This window comes from Rhagoletis pomonella, unplaced genomic scaffold (assembly GCF_013731165.1).
Source record: "Rhagoletis pomonella isolate Grant_MI unplaced genomic scaffold, Rhpom_1.0 Rhpom_scaffold_00003, whole genome shotgun sequence".
NCBI lineage: Eukaryota > Metazoa > Arthropoda > Insecta > Diptera > Tephritidae > Rhagoletis > Rhagoletis pomonella.
Genome location: NW_023458557.1, coordinates 51,085,075 through 51,091,881, shown reverse-complemented (window position 1 = coordinate 51,091,881; position 6,807 = coordinate 51,085,075).

Here is a 6,807-nt window from a genome sequence, read left to right as displayed (position 1 = left end):
TCTCAGCACTAAAAAAATATCGTTCGTGAGGTTAATGGTATCCCAACATTACTTCTCCAGCGAGTGGCTCGGAGTACGGAGGCCAGATTTGAAGAGTGTATCCGACGTAACGGTCAACATTTTTAGAGGAATGATTTTTAAAAAACAAAATCCGCACTTGTCTATTTTGTATTAGTTATTGAAATAAACTTTTATCATTAGTAATTCTTTTCTAATTTAGCTTTTAATTCCTAATTCTGCCACCGGACACCCTGTATGTATGTATATGTATATATATACATACACGCTTCTTAACGATTTGCAGATCGTACTCGTTAACTCGCCCCAAAAACATTGCGTTATGTATGTACTTAGCGAATCAGAGTGGTTTGTTTTGTTGTTGCCAACTTCAGCGCCGAGTTTTTGCTTTTACTCGTTGCTTCTTTCTCATTCCCATAAATATAAAAGTTGCGATCCCGTACGAGTCCGGACTAGTCAGAAATAGTCAGAATCAGTCAGATTTTACTGGAAATCGATCCCGTACTCGGTTCTCTGACTATTAAGAGGACAAAAAAGAGAGTAAATACGGTTCTCTCTCTGTCAGAAGTTACCAGTTTTAGTCCGAGAATTTTTTGCTGGTAAATTCTGGTAAATGTGTCAAACGATCAGCTGTAGTGTGTTTGGCAACCAAATTGTAAACAAAAGAAAAGTTCAATCTGCTAATTCATGTTGAAAAATATTTAATTACTTGTTTAAGTGTATTCTAATGAATTTGAAAGTATTTTTGGTTATTTACATGTGTGAGATGAGTGTGTTTACATACAAAATAAGCAAAAATTTACAACTAAAATTTGGAGGTTATGTTGAAGTTGACAGAAGTTACCATTTTGTGCGAGAAAGCGATCCCGTACTCTTCAATGTCACTCTCTCGCTCTGAGCGAATTTTTATTTTTTGACAGTTTTACTAGTCCGAGTCCGAGGAATACGGGATTGCACCTAAAATCTCTTTTACTCGTTAGTAAAAATTAAATTTGCATACTCGCGTGGGCTTTGAAAACCAACCACTATTTTCTTATAAGATTCGTATCTGTCGCTGTATTTATTTGGTACATTTGCGTTCTGTACCACGAAATACATACATATATACTGTAACGAAGCGTTTTTGCTTGCCCCGATGCTTCTTCTAAAATGCTGGGGTATACTCGCCGTGTCCAGGGTTCGTTATAATAAATTTGTAGTTTCGGGCTCTGGTAGATCGTAATTTATTATTTAATTTTCCTTAATTTCTATAAAAGAACATATAACAAATAATAATTTGAAACATTCGGTGGCGTCACTTGCAGTGACTGGGTAACGGCTCCTTGTCCCGTTATGAGCTCGTTAGGCTGTAGTGGCGTGACTTTGGTACTGGTGGGCAGCGCTCTGCTAACGCCGCTGAGTGGCGCGCTGCTAACGTCTATAAGCGGTGTTCTGGCCGCGTCGGTATGTAACGCTCTTGCAAGGTGGGTTGCGCTCTGGTCTTGCCGGTGAATGGCGTTCTAACAACGCTGGTGAGTAGCGCTCTGGTGACGCCGGTGTATAGTGCTCCGGTGACGCCGGTGTGTAGTGCTCCGGAGAGTAGCGTTCCAGTTGCGTCGAGATGTAGCGCTCTCAGCAATGCAGGTGAGGCGTACCGGTGAGTGGTACTTTGGTGGCGCCGGGAGTGACGTTACTCGCGCCGCTGGGCGGCGTTCTGGCGACGTCGACAAGTGGCGCTCTATTCGCGCCGGAGTGTACCGCGCTAATGACGCCGGAGAGTATAGTCCCACTCGCGCCGTTGGGCGGCGCTGATAAGTGGCGCTCTGTTCGCGCCGGAGAGTCGCGGTGAGAAGCGCTCTTGTAGGCGCTGTCGACGTCCCTCTGCTAACGGCGGAGCTGACTGCGGGCGAGCGGGTGTCGCCCGTACGCGGTGCCACGAGAGGCTGTGGTGAGAGCGTGTGTAGCTTGTGGCGCTGCCACAGGGAAGGTGACGTCCAGCCCGACACTCAAGCCGATGCAGAAGAAATTACCTTACCAGCAGCTGTTGCAGAAGTGGAATCAAGCCCGACACTCGAGCCGGTGCAGTCACTTCTTGCCAGTAGCCGTATGTTCACGACCACAGTCTTGTGCTGACTGCCTGGTTTCTTGTCGTGCTACTCTTTTAATAGGCTATGTGCTTGATGTTGCGTGGTCGCGCAGCTGTGCTGTCGGGTGTTGCCATGACTTGTGTTGCTATGACTTGTGTTGTTGGTTGTTTTGATGGCGGGTATTTGTGTTGGTCCTCACAATACATACATATGAACATGTATGTACTCAGTGGTGAAGACAAAACAAAGATTCTCGCCAAGTTTGGTATTTTGCGTATGTCAATATCTGCTTGAGGTATATTGCATATTAAATCGTAAAAATTAAAATACAGTAATTGCCCGTTACGTGCCTAAACACAGTTTTCGGCAATAATTAATATCGAGTTCGTTTCTCAAAACTTGCGTTAAAACCCAATTACTTAAATTCTTATTAGATTTGATTTGTTTACATTTTTTCCCCCATTGAACTAAATACTTTTTGCAAAGTGCTTTATTCGCGTTAATTGCTAAATCGTCAAAATCAAAATACAGTGGTTTGGTTGCGTTAATTACGCGGTATGTAAACACTAACAGTCGTACGTTTTTACGGCAAGTTGCATTACGTGTACGTATCTCTCTCTCAAGGTTGTTTGGTACGTTTGCCATTCACCTTAACATACGTCGAAGGTTCGACTAATTTTTTATCTCTCCCTAAAGGTTGTCTGGTACACTTGCCATTCACCTTAATAGACGTCGAAGGTTCGACTAATTCTTTCCCCTCTCTCTAAAGGTTGTTTGGTACATTCGCCATTCACCTTAACAGACGTCGAAGATTCGACTAATTTTTTCCCCTCTCTCTAAAGGTTGTTTGGTACGTTTACCATTCATCTTCCCAGACGTCGAAGGTTGGACTAATTTTTTATCTCTCTCTAAAGATTGTTTGGTACATTTGCCATTCATCTTCCCAGACGTCGAAGGTTCGACTAATTTTATTATCTCTCTCTCAAGGTTGTTTGGTACGGTTGCCCTTCACCTTAACAGTCGTCGGAGGTTGACTAATTATGCATCTGTTTTCCTGAGTTTAAGCTCCAGGAGCTTGCGTTAATATACCTAAATCACGTTCCCATTCCACCTACAAAAAAGAAAAAGGCCCTATACAATCCAACCTCTCGACTTTGCCAAAAGTGTCTAGTTGCGAAGTAAATAAAGTTTTCTTGGTTGCATCTACCTCACGTTAAGACACCAAGGGCTTGCGATCTATATCTCTTCAGGAATGCGAGTTAGGCTTTTTACTGTTTACAGTAACCCGATTTTTCGTCTTTGCAATACATAAGCACTTCCGCTTTGCAAGTCATGGCGACTGAATCAGCAGTAATGGCAGATTTTCTTTTTGACTCCAACAATATTGTAACTTTCTGTGAACATTTTGAAAAAGAAGATCCGGAATACTTTGCTGGAAATCAAGCTTCAGGATCTCAATGCACGATGGGAAAGTTTACAACTCTCATATCGAAAGGTCTGCCTTATTGATGAAAAACATGTTCCCACCGACTTCAAAGAAGAAGCGGGTAACAAATTCCAATTATGTACTGATAGTTTTTATATTTGCAAATCGCATATTCTCGACCAGCTTAAAATATTTCAAGGTAACCCCAGCTACCAGGCTACCACCTCGCGTAACTCTTCTGCTTTCTTCGACAATTCGGTTCCGTGCATCAAAGTCCCACCTTGTGATACCTAGATCTTTTATGGTAGCTATGAGGACTGGTCATCGTTTCGTGATATGTTCACGGCCGTTTACCTCAATCACCCGAAACTTACCCCTGCTCAAAAACTGTATTACTTACGGAATAAGACTCGCGGAAAAGCTGGTAGCATTGTCAAGTATTATAAGTTATGAGACGAAAACTTCTCCCTAGCTTGGGACGCTTTAAGAGCTCGTTTCGAGACCAAGCGAATTTTAATCGACAAGCAACTTAAATTGCTATTTAACCATCCCTCAGCTAGTTCGGAAAACAGCGAAGCAATCCAGAAAATTCAAAACACAATTAATGATTGCATCTCGTGCCTTAAATCCCAAGGGGTTTCCGTGAGTGACTGGGACCCTATACTAATATATCTATGCTCGACGAAGCTACCCGAGGAGACACTAGTATTGTGGGAACAGTCCCTTAAATCCAGAACAGACCTTCCGAACTGGTACCAAATGGATGAGTTCCTCACCAGTCGATATGAAGTAGTTGAACGTTTGTACAGCTATAAAACAACCAAGGCACGAAGTTCTTTCCCCCAAAAGGCATCTGCGAAGGTGCAGTCTTACCATTCCCAGGAAAAGTTAGTGGCGAAATGCAAATTATGTAGTAACAACCATCCCTTGAAGCTTTGCCCCGAGTTTCGAAAACTCTCGGCTCAAGAACGTAGCAAGTTCGTCGAACAAAATAATTACTGTTCTAACTGTTTGGCCTACAACCATCTTCTCAATAACTGCCAAAGCATGTTTCGATGTCTTCACTGTAAGAAGGCTCATCACACCATGTTGCATGTCAAACCAACTAGTAAACCTGAAGCTAAGGCTCCTGTTAAGAAACCAACGACTCAACAATCCCTGAATTCCACGTCTTTGCTGCATACCCAATCTCTCGAACCATCCTCCAGTCATACAAAACACCCCATTTTCAATATAACTGAAGGCACTTACGAGGACTCTCCCACATCCTCGGCTGTAAGTTATCCCCCCGTTCAAGCGAATTTTTCGACGAACAATGAGAAGACGCATCTTCCCACAGCCCAAGTGCATATCAAGCACATGGGCACTCTCTTTACCCTAAGAGCCTTAATAGACCAAGGCTCTCAAAAATCATTCGTGTCAGAAAAGGCTCAAAGACGTCTGCAGCTTCCCACCTATCGAGAAAATTTCTCAATCACCGGAATGGGCGGGACTATCGTTGAAAATGCCAACAGAGTTTGCCAACTTACCATATTCTCCAAACGTTGCAACATTAGCATAAACACTAAGGCCATTGTCCTTAAAAAACTCACCAGCTTTCTCCCATCATTCCAACTTCATAAACCAAATCTCTCAGAAATTAAGGACCTAGATCTTGCGGATCCCTATTTCTATACCCCCGGTCCAATTGACCTAGTAATAGGTAGTGACCTGATACCACAAATCCTCCTTCAACGAGTCAAGCATCAAATTTGTGGAAGTCTTCTTGCTCAAAACACCATTTTTGGTTGGTATTTAAGTGGGCCATTGAAGTCTATTGAGTGCTCCAGTTTTCACACACATGTTGTTGAAAACTCAGGCGAAAATCTCAACTCTCAACTTAAACTTTTCTGGGAAACCGAAGAAATAACTGAATCCCACCCACCTTCCGATGCTGATGCATTTTGCGAAAAATTTTATCAAGACACCACCTATCGGCAAAGTGATGGACGATATGTAGTCAGATTACCATTTAAATCCGAGTTTCCTTCTCACCTCACTCTCGGTCCATCTCGTTCGCAAGCAATGAAGCAAGCGATTCGAATGGAATGGAAAAACCCCGATCTCCAAGAAGAATATAATCGAGTATTAGAAGAGTATCTATCCCTAGATCATATGAAACCAATCACTCCCTATGAAATCCATAAAGATGGCAAATATTTTTCATATTATCTCCCTCACCATTCAGTTGTTAAACCCGAGAGTAAGTCCACCAAAGTTCGTGTGGTATTTAACGCCTCTAAACCTTCAGCGTCCGGAACTTCCCTCAACGACATTCTCCATATCGGCCCCACCTTACAATCTGATCTCATGTTTGTCATTTTGAATTGGCGATTGTACAAATATGTCTTCAATGGGGACATACAAAAGATGTACCGCCAAATCCTTCTACACGAAGATGATCAACAGTACCAAAGAATTTTCTTTCGTAGAAAAAACGAGACTAAACTCACCGACTTTGCCCTTAAAACCGTCACCTTTGGAGTAAATTGCGCTCTATATCTGGCCATTCGCACTTTGCACCAGTTGGCAAACGATTCACAAACTTTTTATCCTCTAGCCCAAAGAATCCTGACAAAGGAAACGTATGTGGATGGTATACTGTCAGGCGGGCACGATATCCCCTCTTGTATAAATGCTCAGACTCAATTAATTCAATGCCTACTCACAGCTGGTTTTCCCCTGAAGAAAATTACGGCTAATCTCAGTCATATACCAGCTGAAGACTTGCTTGACTCGGATTGCCTAAAATTGGATTGTTCAAGTTCTACTAAAACGCTTGGTATCCGATGGCATGCCTTAAATGACTATTTTTCATACTCTATTGACCCCATTAAATCCCAGTCCAGTGCTACAAAGCGGCAAATTTTATCATCGGTTTCGAAACTTTTTGACCCCGCAGGGTGGCTAGCGCCTATTATTATTCAGGCAAAAATACTCTTGCAACAAATATGGTTAGAAGGCACTGAGTGGGACGAATGTGTAAAACCTACCTCTCTTCAAAAGTGGAACCAATTCATCTCTGACCTACCCAGTGTAGAACAAATTCAAATCCCAAGATGGACAGGATTCGCACCAAACCAAATAGTCCAAATTCACGGATTCTGTGATGCGTCAGAAAAGGCCTTTTGTGCATCAATATATATCAAAACTCAAACAAATAATTCCACTTCTTCTCACCTGTTATTCTCAAAAACCAAAGTTGCACCCTTGCAAACAGTTAGTCTTCCGCGGTTGGAACTCTGTGGGGCAGTTCTT